The 15,000-nt window shown below is 47.4% G+C and overlaps 1 protein-coding gene across 1 annotated transcript in view; it reads right to left on the bottom strand.

Moving 5' to 3' along the window:
- Positions 1 to 15,000, bottom strand: part of fstl5 (follistatin-like 5) — a gene marked incomplete at both ends in the record, with an annotated part of 142,166 nt that overhangs the window by 123,876 nt on the left and 3,290 nt on the right.

The following is a 15,000-nucleotide window of genomic DNA, read 5'->3' as shown; positions in this document are numbered from 1 at the left end:
TGATCCTCCATAATGTAAACACAACTTGGGCGTGTGCACAACTCGTGATGTCACTCTGTTATTGTCAGAAGCTCCGCCCAGCAGAGGAAATAGCGCCGTTTATCGGCTATTTTCTCTCAGATTGTCGTGTTTTAACATTTTACCTTCAGCCAGTTAGCAGGAAAACGTTCTAGAAGAGACACCAGAGTGTTCTGGAGGTGGAACCTTCATTTCACTGGGACTTTAACTGAACTAAGATAAATAATGACGTTCCAGAGCCTTCCACTCAAACACTTGTAAACTCGACATTTCTGATTTAATCAACTTAAATTGAGATTAAACAGTACATGGATTGTATTTCAAGATGTTCTCACTGCATCGAGCGGTCTCGTTGTTGTTATTTTTTTAATTTTACACTGTTCGTCACGTTCAGGTACGTTTGAATATAACGGATCCCTAAAATAACCACATCTGACGTCTGTCACTGGGAGTCTGAGGAAAGACGCGAATTACAACTGTTCATCTATTAGGTCCGGTTTGAACCAGCTTCCTGTGGCGACGCGTCGTTCGTCGAATTTTCAATGCAAAGAAGAAGAAGATGAGGAAGAGGAGGAAGACGAGGAAGAGGAGGATAAATCCAGTTTTGGCTTGTAAACTGTCCCGTTCCCACCCAGAGTAAGATTCCCTCCTCCGTCTGCTTTATTCTCACTCTTCGTCCTTCCGGCGACAATGTGAGCCAAGAAGTCGGTTCCAAATCCTCCACTTTGATCACTTTGATCACTTTGCTCGGCGGTTAATCCTCACAGCTCCGAACCGTCGTGACACAGTTATGGCTTTGACTTTTCTTGTCGTCGTCCAGCAGGTCTCGTGTCGTCAGTGTCCGTAAAGATCGTCCTACATCCTTGTTGTGATCTTGAGCGTGCGTCCTCACACGTCTGTAGTTCTAATGTCTCTGTCGTCTTCTGAACGTCTCACCACGTTTTCCTAACCAGACGATCCTTTAACATCCGACTGATTTAACAGCACACGGACCTTCAAACTGCTGACTCAGCGCCAATACGTCTTCTTGAAACCCGACAAGCGTCCTGCATCGACCGACAGCCACGGTGACTGACGGACCGTCTGTCGTCCACGTGAGGCGGTTTCAGAAGCGTGAAAACAGGGTTTTTTTTAACACGGGTCCCAGAGAGGGGAAATTCTAAAACCCCGGCTCAAATCATCTGTGGAAAAAAAGAGGTAATTGCCTCCCTGAACCACAACAACCAGGGACAACAGAAGCTACTGCCGCTAGCAGCAGGAGGAGCAGGGCCATAGACCTATAGAACTAGAAGCTACTGCCGCTAGCAGCAGGAAGAGCAGGGCCATAGACCTATAGAACTAGAAGCTACTGACGCTAGCAGCAGGAAGAGCAGGGCCATAGACCTATAGAACTAGAAGCTACTGCCGCTAGCAGCAGGAGGAGCAGGGCCATAGACCTATAGAACTAGAAGCTACTGCCGCTAGCAGCAGGAAGAGCAGGGCCATAGACCTATAGAACTAGAAGCTACTGACGCTAGCAGCAGGAAGAGCAGGGCCATAGACCTATAGAACTAGAAGCTACTGACGCTAGCAGCAGGAAGAGCAGGGCCATAGACCTATAGAACTAGAAGCTACTGCCACTAGCAGCAGGAAGAGCAGGGCCATAGACCTATAGAACTAGAAGCTACTGACGCTAGCAGCAGGAAGAGCAGGGCCATAGACCTATAGAACTAGAAGCTACTGACGCTAGCAGCAGGAGGAGCAGGGCCATAGACCTATAGATCTAGAAGCTACTGACGCTAGCAGCAGGAAGAGCAGGGCCATAGACCTATAGAACTAGAAGCTACTGACACGAGCACCAGGAGCAGGGCCATAGACCTATAGAACTAGAAGGTACTGAAAAAAAATCTACATTTGTATGTGCTTCTTCTGCATCTACATCTATGTGGTTCTGAGTCTCCCTACGGTTCATTAAACCAGCGATCGCTGCTAATATCCCGTTAATCAAGTGGTTGTTGGTTCATTGATCTGAACCAACAACGTGGTTTTTCTCACCTGGAGACGAACGCAAACCTCATTAATAGTTCATCCCCGAGTTTTGACGAAGTGTAACTTTCTATGTGTTTCTGGATACGGATTCATCATCGCTGCTTTTTTTGAGTAAAGAAGACATTTCCTGCAAATAGATCTAACACTAATTCAGTGTGTGCTCACGCTTGGCAAGTCTCTCTATTTTTAAAATGATTATATATGTAGATTCCTCTGTGTTGTACACTCTGGAGGTTTGATTTATTACATTTTATTTTATATTCATGAGAGCGCTTTGGCACAAAGAGAACATGGGATCACTTTGGTTTGTGTTTGCTTCATTATAACGAAGAGGAAAAGTTCAAAACCAACAAAAGTTGTTCACCAGAAGTAATAAAAGGAGCGAAACAGTCCAAGGACAGTTTCAACAGGTCGGACCTCCGACGGATCTTTATCGGACAGAAGTGTAAATCTGATGCTTACAGGGTCAACAAAAGAAAAGTGTCGGGAGGCGTTTAGCTGAATAATAGATCACATTCATCATTAGAGTGAAAATAGAATACATGTACTGTATGAGGGTGTTTTTCTGAAGCGCTCAGTGGAGACGAGCCCGAGCAGATCATGAATATTACATTAAAAATGTGTGCAGCATTGATTTAAAGCACATCTTTGGCTTTGAAATCAAAACATGGACATGTTCCCCCTGAAAGAAAACTGGATCTCGCGCTGCCTGAGGAGAATCTCAAATCTCCCCTTTAACTATTTATTCATCTCGTACGATACCGGCGTGCCAGCTAGCGGCGGGCGGACCGATCCAGATATCGATGACATCGACACCTACTGGAGGAACACAGAAGTCAAACATTTGTTTTCTGTGTGACGACTGAACACTTCGTATTCCGTCGTCTTTCTACACAGCTGGAGTTTCTCCCACTGCTCGGTTGGGAATAACAAAGCTCTAAATTCATGTTCGGGGGCGTTCCTAGTTGGCGTCCCCTCGGCGCTCCACTTTGCAAAAACACGGTCAAGGTAAGACAAGAGGTCAGAGGTCACTTGGTCCTCCAGAACGTCGAGCTCTGACAAGAACCAGTTTGAAGCAGTTTTGGAGACAAAGGAATAGCAACGTCGCCATGGCAACGCGTACATCACCAGGAACTGACCAGTGTGAGTTGAGGTGGCGTGAGCAAATGTATAAATATGAACCCCGCTGATATATGTATTTTGGTAATCTCTTGCTTGTGTGATTATTTAAATCCACTATTGAAGAAATGAACTCTGTTTCTGCCTCGGATCAAAAGAAGACGCAGGAATTTACCGACAAGCTTTTCTCCCAAGTTCTGATCAAAGTTCAGCAAACAATGAACCAAAGGAACGAAAATATTTAAAAAAAGGTAGGTAAACGTATATTCGGTATATTCAATGAACTGAACTCTTAAATATTTGGTCCTCACACTCTGAGAAACTGTAAAAACTGGCATTAACAGATTTATTCACTCTGAATATTTTCTCAGTTCTTCTGTGTGAAGTTTGGTAAAAAAAAAAAAAAAAAAAAAAAAAAGCGTCTTGAGATCCTCATTTCTGGCTCTCGTCTTCAGATTAAACAACATTTTTACTCCAATCAAACACTTCAGTCACTCTGGTCTATAAATAACATAAATGATAATAATACATAATTTTATAATAAGTTCCATGTTATTTACGCAATAAATAAAGATAGTTCACATTTTATAGCGGGACTTTTTTCTCTCCACCAGTGAGTTTCTGCTTTATTTACATTTTTAAATAACATCTGATGTGTTCATTTCCTCTGGTAAAACTTCCATTAGTTCAATTAGATTTGATGCCGCCTATAATCTAAGTAATTTGGGATTAATGGATCGATGTGTGGATTAAACATTGGACCTCCAGACTATTGCATTTCCCTTTTCCTTCATCTGCTTAACATGTAGCTTGAATTCAAATCCCTCCTTCGCTCCCTGACGTTTCCACGCAGAATGAAATTCATCTGGATTGTGCATCAACCTGGATTATCAACAAGTATGGACATGGGATTGGTATCGATTGGTATCGATTGGGACCGATACCAGACCTTGCAGTACTGCACACCACCACCAACTACCCACAACCTGAATCCACTTCTCTTTGCACACACTGAAACTCCGGCGGCACGAGGCGGCGCCGTCTTTGATCCGCGACTTTATTCGGCGCTAGCTAATCGCTTCAAAAGGAACTTCTACTCATTTGCATGTTCATTATGTGCCGAAAACGGCCAATTATTCCATCAAAGGTGTGAGCAGAGGACCGGCCCCCGGATCCCCGACCATCACGGGATAAATTAGCCAATTAAACGCGTTTGATGTCCGCGGAGTCGAGGAACAATGACGGTGTTAATGTTCGCAAAGCTCCGCAAGCCGAGGAACCATAAGTACTGGAACTCACTTATGTGTTTGTTTGAAGAAACATTTGTCGCGTTAGAAGTAAATATCGCCACTTTCACAAAGTCAACGATGGGATTTGTCCCGCAGCTAACTCACATTGCGTTCTCCACAACCTCCCCACCTCACGGGAAGTGTGCTTCGCTTTAAAATCTCTTCAGGCCCGTTGACGAATTGGGAGAATTGAATGTTCTTGCTGGTTTGTTTACGTCAAGCAGACGGGATCTAGACCGTCCGGCCGTCTGCACAAGGAAAGACTTTCCATTAAAGCTTCAAAGTCTTTGTCCCCGAAAAGTTCTCCTCCTCCTGCTTTCTAATCGTTCCTTTCATTTCCACTTCACGTTTCCAGCCTGGTCACCCGGCGAACAATGCTACCGCTAATGTTGCTAATAGCACGTGTGTGTGTGTGTGTTTTCAGGTGTTGGACAATAGAAACGGACCTCAGCGTCTCTTTTCTTTAGAGAAACTACATAACGATTTCTTTGTGATGCTCAGAGGCTGAAGGCTGTTTGTGTGTTTACTGGCCTGAGGAACGACTCTTAGTACCTGAGGAACGACTCTTAGTACCTGAGGAACGACTCTTAGTACCTGAGGAACGACTCTTAGTACCTGAGGAACGCTCCTAGTACCTCAGAAACGACTCTTAGTACCTGAGAAACGACTCTTAGTACCTGAGAAACGACTCTTAGTACCTGAGGAACGACTCTTAGTACCTGAGGAACGACTCTTAGTACCTGAGGAACGACTCTTAGTACCTGAGAAACGACTCTTAGTACCTGAGAAACGACTCTTAGTACCTGAGAAACGACTCTTAGTACCTGAGAAACGACTCTTAGTACCTGAGGAACGACTCTTAGTACCTGAGGAACGACTCTTAGTACCTGAGGAACGACTCTTAGTACCTGAGAAACGACTCTTAGTACCTGAGGAACGCTCCTAGTACCTCAGAAACGACTCTTAGTACCTGAGAAACGACTCTTAGTACCTGAGGAACGCTCCTAGTACCTCAGAAACGACTCTTAGTACCTGAGAAACGACTCTTAGTACCTGAGGAACGACTCTTAGTACCTGAGGAACGACTCTTAGTACCTGAGGAACGACTCTTAGTACCTGAGAAACGACTCTTAGTACCTGAGAAACGACTCTTAGTACCTGAGGAACGACTCTTAGTACCTGAGGAACGACTCTTAGTACCTGAGAAACGACTCTTAGTACCTGAGGAATGACTCTTAGTACCTGAGGAACGACTCTTCGTACCTGAGGAACGACTCTTAGTACCTGAGGAACGACTCTTAGTACCTGAGAAACGACTCTTAGTACCTGAGGAACGACTCTTAGTACCTGAGGAATGACTCTTAGTACCTGAGGAACGACTCTTCGTACCTGAGGAACGACTCTTAGTACCTGAGGAACGACTCTTAGTACCTGAGGAACGACTCTTAGTACCTGAGAAACGAGCGGCGCTTGTTCTGAAGTTGTTCATCAGTTGATAAAACTACAATACTTGTGATTTTGGAGGATTAGTATTGTTTTCCTGTTACTCTGAAGCCCATATCGGCGCTCTGGATCGATATTTACGACCTGAAACCTTAAAACGAACAAAACATTTTCAAAAACAGCTGCATTTCTCCCCGTTGCCATGGCGACGAGCGGTTTTTCAACACAGACTCCAGAAACCCTACAGAAGTTCGGCGTTTTCACTTAAAAGTGTGGCGGCGTGGACGGAGCTGAACGAACAACCTGCAGAACACCCACATGGAAAGAACCGATATAAACATATATGTTTTAATATATGTGACATATATAAAATTGGCCATTTTCCTATATTACATATACATATATGCACATATGTGTACACATATATGTGCATATATATATATATATATGCACATATATGTGTACACATATATGTGCATACAGGTACCTATATAGGCACATATATGCACGTATATATGTGTGCATATATGCACCTATATGTTCTATGTTCTGTTATTGCCTTGATAATGTATGATAGTTGCCAAAGTGAGATATAGGCTATATATATATATATATATATATATATATATATATATATATATATATGTGTGTGTGTGTGTGTATATATATGTGTATATATATGTGTGGAAATAAAGAAGCCGTACAGGAGACCTATATGGCCTGTATATTCACATATATGCACCTCAATTTTGCCTATATGTGGCATATATACGCATATATGCAGCATATATGTGCATATAAACTGCGTATATGTTTCATATATGCACATATATCCTCGTGTAGGTTCTTTCCACGTGGGCAATTACAACCTGGAAGCGCCGTCTATTTGTTCATTTTCAGTTTTGCACAATTTCTGCAGGAGCTTAAAAAAAAATATTTCCCCTTTAAATACAGTTTCGATCACCTCTGGAATGTAATTCTAATCTTCTACGTTTCCTCCACTGCAGCGCTGAGCGTTCGTCAAGCAAATATCGTCTTGATCGCGGCAATCCAACCATAAATAAGGAATATCTGAGCACATAGTGGATTCTGAAGTGTCATTAGAGGAGGAGCTGCCTGCGGATCATGGGACAGAATATTTTCATCAATTGTACTTCTATCTGCGACGCAGCATGAGTGGATTTAGATTTACGGACGGTCCGGGCGCTGAACAGCACTATAAAAGCCTGAACCCTCCCAAATTAAAGACCTGCCACTCACTTTACGACACGGCCGTCAGATTAATCCTTCACATCACATCATCAGCTGATCAATAAAAGATTCTGGTCAACAGGAGGAGGAGAGTCATTTACTGCAGAGAGTGAGGATTCCAGCCCGTAATCCAACCCGCTCGTGTCAGGAGAGCAGAAACCTCAAGCCGGCTAATTTATCCGGCGCCCGGCGTTTTGTCACGCTGACAGGAGTCGCGGTCGCACATAAACAACGTGGAGCTTTAAACGTGGAGCCGCTAGCAGCGGAGACGCTAGCAGTGGAGCCGCTAGCAGTGGAGCCGCCACAACTCAGCCTTCAGTGAATACTCACTGTTCCCTTTTTTAAAATTTGTATTATTTCACACAGTTTAATATTTCTCATCGGTTCAACTTTGAGCATCTTCCTCCTCTAATCCAGATTAAAGAGCATCTTCCTCCTCTAACACCAGATTATAGAGCATCTTCCTCCTCTACTCCAGATTATAGAACAACGTCCTCCTATAATCCAGACTATAGAGCATCTTCCTCCTCTAATCCAGATTAAAGAGCATCTTCCTCCTCTAACACCAGATTATAGAGCATCTTCCTCCTCTAACATCAGATTATAGAGCATCTTCCTCCTCTAATACCAGATTTTAGAGCATCTTCCTCCTCTAACACCAGACTATAGAGCATCTTCCTCCTCTAACACCAGATTATAGAGCATCTTCCTCCTCTAACATCAGATTATAGAGCATCTTCCTCCTCTAACATCAGATTATAGAGCATCTTCCTCCTCTAACATCAGATTATAGAGCATCTTCCTCCTCTGACACCAGATTATAGAGCATCGTCCTCCTCTAACACCCGATTATAGAGCATCTTCCTCCTCTAACACCAGATTATAGAGCATCTTCCTCCTCTAACATCAGATTATAGAGCATCTTCCTCCTCTGACACCAGATTATAGAGCATCTTCCTCCTCTAACACCCGATTATAGAGCATCTTCCTCCTCTAACACCCGATTATAGAGCATCTTCCTCCTCTACTCCAGATTATAGAACAACGTCCTCCTCTAATCCAGATTAAAGAGCACCTTCCTCCTCTAACACCAGATTATAGAGCATCTTCCTCCTCTACTCCAGATTATAGAGCATCTTCCTCCTCTAATCCAGATTAAAGAGCATCTTCCTCCTCTAACACCAGATTATAGAGCATCTTCCTCCTCTAACACCCGATTATAGAGCATCTTCCTCCTCTAATATCAGATTATAGAGCATCTTCCTCCTCTAATCCAGATTATAGAGCATCTTCCTCCTCTAATCCAGACTATAGAGCATATTCCTCCTCTAATCCAGATTATAGAGCATCTTCCTCCTCAAACATGAGATTATAGAGCATCTTCCTCCTCTAACATCAGATTATAGAGCATCTTCCTCCTCTAACACCAGATTATAGAGCCTCTTCCTCCTCTAACACCAGATTACAGAGCATCTTCCTCCTCTGACATGGAGGATGTCTGGTTTCCTCCATGTTCTTCATGTTTATAGCGTTTTCTTCTCTGCACAATAATGTGTAGTGTCACTACAGAATCCAGCCACAGCGCCCTCCAGTGACCCGGCAGACTAACTTCAGGGTCATTAATGTGCAGCTGCAGTAAAAACACACTCCCTTTTTTTTTTTTTTTTAACAGATGAGGTGTCGTCATGTGAAACGTTGTCGTGTAACCGGGGCCTCATTATGTCGCATTTATACTGTTTCCCTCTCTTTTCTTAACTTCACAGGCGAAGCGATTCCTCCGACTCATATCGACTCATAAATCAAAGCTGAAAACACATTTTTTTAAGGTTGGCTTTTAACTCTGTCTAATGCAGCGTATTTATTCTGTATGCTCTGTTTTTTATGAATCTCTGGAAGCTCCACCAACCTGCAGCACCGTCGCTCCTCCACCAGTCAGACCTGGGTTTTATTTACTGTTTTTATGTATTATCCTTGTATTTCTTTCTTAATGCATTGTTTTTATCGCTTTGTTGTAAAGCACTTTGGGTTCCACTGCGTTATTGTAAAGGGCTATAGAAAAAAAGTTTGATTGATTGATTGATTGATTGATTGATTGATTGATTGATTGATTGACTGACTGACCCGTGGCTCCAGCAGCTGCAGTGTTTCCCTGCAGAGAGGCCAGCGACCCCCATGTGTTCACTGATACGTCTATTATGAGTCCGAGTCACAGAGAAATGTTGGCCAAATCAATAATAAAAAGACATCACCCCCCCCCCCCCCTCCTCCTCCACCCCTCCCCCCCCCCCCTACTGATGTGGAGCAGCTGGGTTGTGTTGTTATGGAGGAAGGCCTGGCCTGCCGCCGCTCCAGATAATAGGCCCGCGGTGATGTCGGCTATTAAACGGTGTCGGAGGGAAAAGTGGCGGCGCCGCCGTTCATCCTGCTGCCAACGAGTCACTGCACTGCTGCCAACGAGTCACTGCACTGCTGCCAACGAGTCACTGCACTGCTGCCAACGAGTCACTGCACTGCTGCCAACGAGTCACTGCACTGCTGCCAACGAGTCACTGCACTGCTGCCAACGAGTCACTGCACTGCTGCCAACGAGTCACTGCACTGCTCTTCGTCTTGAACTTCTGCTGCTGCGCTTCCTGAGTCAAACTATAATTTACTCACTGAACATTTAAGGTCCTGAACTGGAGGGAGCCGAGGCCGTGTGTGTGTGTGTGTGTGTGTGTGTGTGTGTGTGTGTGTGTGTGTGTGTGTGTGTGTGTGTGTGTGTGTGTGTGTGTGTGTGTGTGTGTGTGTGTGTGTGTGTGTGTGTGCGGTGCTCAGATGGGTAAAGACAGCACAGCTTCACTGGACTTGACTCCGGCTATTCCGCTGAGCCGCCTCCCCCCCCATATAAATAAAAGAGTAGTGCTTTTAAAAGGGCGGGGGAGGAGGGAGGAGGAGGAGGTGGAGGGAGGAGGTAGGAGACAGGGGGGGTGGAGGGAGGAGGGAGGAGGGAGGAGGAGGAGGGAGGAGGTGGAGGGAGGAGTGAGGAGACGGGGGGTGGAGGGAGGAGGGAGGAGGTGGAGGGAGGAGGAGGAGGGAGGAGGGAGGAGACAGGGGGGGTGGAGGGAGGAGGGAGGAGGTGGAGGGAGGAGGGAGAAGGAGGAGGTGGAGGGAGGAGGGAGGAGGAGGAGGGAGGAGGTGGAGGGAGGAGGGAGGAGACGGGGGGGTGGAGGGAGGAGGGAGGAGGTGGAGGGAGGAGGGAGGAGGAGGAGGGAGGAGGTGGAGGGAGGAGGGAGGAGGGAGGAGGAGGAGGGAGGAGGTGGAGGGAGGAGGGAGGAGACGGGGGGGTGGAGGGAGGAGGGAGGAGGTGGAGGGAGGAGGGAGGAGGAGGAGGGAGGAGACAGGGGGTGGAGGGAGGAGGGAGGAGGAGGAGGAGGAGACAGGGGGGTGGACGGAGGAGGGAGGAGGTGGAGGAGGAGGGAGGAGAGGAGGGAGGAGGTGGAGGGAGGAGGGAGGAGACAGGGGGGGTGGAGGGAGGGAGACAGGGGGGGTGGAGGGAGGAGGGAGGAGGGAGGAGGGAGGAGGGAGGAGGTGGAGGGAGGAGGGAGGAGGAAGAGGGAGGAGGTGGAGGGAGGAGGGAGGAGACAGGGGGGTGGAGGGAGGAGGGAGGAGGTGGAGGGAGGAGGAGGAGGAAGAGGGAGGAGGTGGAGGGAGGAGGGAGGAGACAGGGGGGGTGGAGGAGGAGACAGGGGGGGTGGAGGGAGGAGGGAGGAGGGAGGAGGAGGAGGGAGGAGGTGGAGGGAGGAGGGAGAGACAGGGGGGTGGAGGGAGGAGGGAGGAGGTGGAGGAGGAGGTTGGAGGGAGGAGGAGGAGGTGGAGGGAGGAGGAGGAGACAGGGGGGGTGGAGGGAGGAGGAGGAGGGAGGAGGTGGAGGGAGAGGAGGAGTCGGAGGAGGTGGAGGGAGGAGGGAGGAGACAGGGGGGTGGAGGGAGGAGGTGGAGGGAGGAGGGGAGGGGAGGAGGTGGAGGGAGGAGGGAGGAGACAGGGGGGGTGGAGGGAGGAGGAGGAGGGAGGAGGAGGAGGAGGAGGAGGAGGAGGAGGGAGGAGGGAGGAGGACAGGGGGGTGAGGGAGGAGGGAGGAGGAGGAGGAGGAGGTGGAGGGAGGAGGAGGATGGAGGAGACAGGGGGGGTGGAGGGAGGAGGGAGGAGGTGGAGGGTGGAGGGAGGAGGGAGGAGGTGGAGGGAGGAGGAGGAGGAGGGAGGAGACAGGGGGGGTGGAGGGAGGAGGGAGGAGTGTGGAGGGGAGAGGGAGGAGACAGGGGGGGTGGAGGGAGGAGGGAGGAAGGGTGTGGGGGAGGGGTGGGGGAGGAGGGAGGAGAAGGGGCGGTGGAGGGAGGAGGAGGGGGGGGGTGAAGGAGGAGGGTGGAGGGAGGAGGAGGGAGGTGGAGGGAGGAGGGTGGAGGGAGGAGGAGGAGGTGGAGGGGAGGGAGGGTGAGGGGAGGGAGGGAGGAGGTGAGGGGGAGGGGAGGAGGTGGAGGGGAGGATGGGAGGAGACGGGGGGTGGAGGGAGGAGGGAGGAGGTGGATGGGAGGAGGGTGGAGGGAGGAGGGAGGAGGTGGAGGGAGGAGGGTGGAGGAGGAGGGTGGAGGGACGAACTTCAGAGTCGACCGGCGCCGAGACCCTGCAGCTCACGAAGGTCTGGACTTTGTGAAAATACCCAGAATGCAACAGAAACAGGAGAAGATTCTGGACATTTTCTCCAGCAGAAGGTTTCATTAATAACGACTCCACGTCCAGATTGGACCAATTTTTCATAGCAATTGTTTGGTTTTGCAAAAATAAAGACATTTCAGTCTTTAGTAAATGAGCCACAATACATTTTTTTTTTTTTTTTGCAGGGGTGGTTTGAATATAATGTATATATTCTATGTCCATGTTTGTTTGTAAATAACAGTTTTAAATGAACGAGGACTCCAGATGGAAAGTAGCTCTGGTACATTTACATTGACTCAAATAAAGGAAAATAAAGAATGTGAAGACTATCGGGACGCTATTTTAACGTTCCATTCCAGAGTACTTGAACTATATTATATATATATATATATATATATAGTACGCTTCAGGTTGAGCCACAGGTTTTTCGTGTCGTGTTGCCGAGGACGACCAGTCGTCAACGTCGGGACGAACCTGAGAGTCGACCGGCGCCGAGACCCTGCAGCCGCGAAGGTCCGGACGTCCTTGAGAAACTTAATGATTCACAGGTTTAGATTTTTAATGAGGAGCCGGTTCCCCGGCACGGCTTTGTCGATGGCGGCGGCGCCGGGCCTCATCCAGAGGTCGCAGCTTTAACGGCGCCGCGGAGTCGTTAACCAGGAAGTGGGAAAATACAGGCGAGGATCTGAGGCTCTTGATCGTACACAAGCTGATCCCAGCGGAGGCGCGTCGTTAAGGCAGGAGGCCTCCGGGGGCCTCGGGAAGCCACGGGGCTTCATCAGAGTGTTTTTCTCAGTGGCCCCCCCGCGCCCCTCCCCCCCCCGGGGGGGGGGGGGGGGGGGGGGGTGGGGGGGGGGGGGGGGGGGGGGGGGGGGGGGGGGTGCGTCCACAAACACGTCCCTTCTGCTGAGACTCGCCGAGGCACAAAACAACAGAGCACGCCGCTGCACGCCGGCGAGCTTCGCTTTTAACGGCAGCCTGTATTCAGACGTCCGCCGTCGCCACGGCGACGCGTCTGGCGAAAAGCGTGACACGCTAACGGAAAGTCCGTCAAAACGCAGTTCTGTAAGTACGGACGAAACAAAGCTGGCACCGCCTGCCTTCACCGGCACGTCAGCTAATCAAGTCCAACTTTATTGATACCACACTTTTCGTACAGATTGCAATGCAAAGTGCTTCACAACTAACTAACTAACTAACTAGCTAACTAACTATAACTAAATAAATAAATAATTTAGAACTTGCAACTTCTCCATTTCCATACATGTCATGTTGAATAACATAACGGTGTTTATATATATACACACACACACACACACACACACACACACACACACACACAACACACACACACACACACACACACACACACACACACACACACATACACACTCGTGTGTGTATAGATAGGTGTGAATATATGTGTGTATTGTGTGTATAAATTCAAAGGATCATAGATCGTTTTGTTATCGTTGTGTTTGTTTCTGTCTTTTTCTTTATATATATATATATATTTATTGAGTTTTTTACTTTAACAAGGCAAATTACAACATCACAGTAGAAATACAGAAACAAATATTGCTTAATTAGCATCCGTACAATTAAATATCAAGGCGCCTTTGTTTCTGTCTTGACGAGACTGAAATGACGTCAATTCAAATCTGTATTTATAACTGCTTTTAATACCAGAACAAATGTATACGGCGTTAATAGAAGTAATGTATCACTGATTAATTTTCCATGTAGGAATAATGTCTGAGACGATGCTGTATTTCACACTCCTGCATCGTCGTGAATCAATTTCAAACATGAGATTTGCTTGGAAAACAATGGAAGACGAAGAGGAAGAGGAAGAATCCCAAGCAACAGAAAACATTCATCACCCGCTGGAGCATGAAGGAGAAAAACAAGGCGTCTCTGCTGCACGGCTGCGTTTCCTGCAGCAGAGACGTCCTGGATATCGTAGCGGAAGACGGAGGACGCGTCCTGAAAGACACGACGTCCACATGAAGGTTGGTCTTCACATCAGGCAGCAGGTACTTTATCGCCATGACGACGGTTTTCATAGAGTCAGGAATCGTTTCTCTTTTATCTGCATCATTGGCAAAGAATCATTTTGCACAATGGTAAGAATTCTTCCAATCGTCCTGAGACACTCGTACAATTCTACACAATATCGTCAGTTAAACAAATGTAAAGGTGTGAAACTCCAACTGAAGCGGATACAAACTGGATCTCATGTCAGAACCAGAATCTAACTTTGATGACTGATCGTTGAGTCTTTTAAGTTTGTTGATAGTTGAGTATGAAGAGGTTTTTTTTAAACATTGAGACCTGAAAACGACTCTGGACTCACGGTGATGACATCACCAGTTCCACTCTGTGCTCGTGGGATTCTGCAGAGTTGTTCGTCTCCTGGTATCGTTTCAGTCTCCTCGTCTCTCCACAAACTCGCGTCGTTCCTCTCGGCTTCGTTTTCAGTCGTCAGCAAAGTGAGCGGGGACGGCGGTCTGTCCACCGTCCCCCCAGAGGCGTCCCTCAAGGCTCCGCTTTAGGACCGCCTCTCTTCACGACTCATATTAATGATGGAGGCCAGAATATTACTGGTGCGTCGTTACAGCTCTATGCCGATGACACCGTTCTATACGCTCACACTGACAGCAGGCTATGAAGCACGGCATGTTGTCTTCTGTCCACCGGGTGTCTCTTGTGATTGATCCTGAACGTCTCAATGGGATAACCCGGATAAATAAAGGTCAATAAATCACCATAAAAAATGCTGGTTTTGTCTGTCTCATGATGGTCATTAACACTTTGGCCATTTAAACACGTCAACTTGCCTTTATGGGAGTTAAAATAGGAATTTTTTTTCTCTTTCCCACAGTTTTCTGTTATTTAATTAGTGAACTATGAAAATAATCACCACAATCATGAATAATGAAGAATAATTGCGATTTGTGACCTCGTGGGTCATTATGATTCCAAACACGGCGGAAGAATCTGCAGTAAGTGGAGCTGCAAAGCGTCGGTAAGGCCATTAAAACAACACGTGGGGTGAAGCATCCGCTCTGGCAGAGTAATTATAAGAATGGAGGGGATCATTTGGCTGGGAGCTATTGTCACTAGCCATGTTTTGGCTGCAATGGTAGAGTTTTATCCG

This window comes from Blennius ocellaris (genome assembly GCF_963422515.1).
Source record: "Blennius ocellaris genome assembly, chromosome: 9".
Taxonomy (NCBI): Eukaryota; Metazoa; Chordata; class Actinopteri; order Blenniiformes; family Blenniidae; genus Blennius; species Blennius ocellaris.
This window is presented reverse-complemented; position numbering and strand designations above follow the sequence as displayed.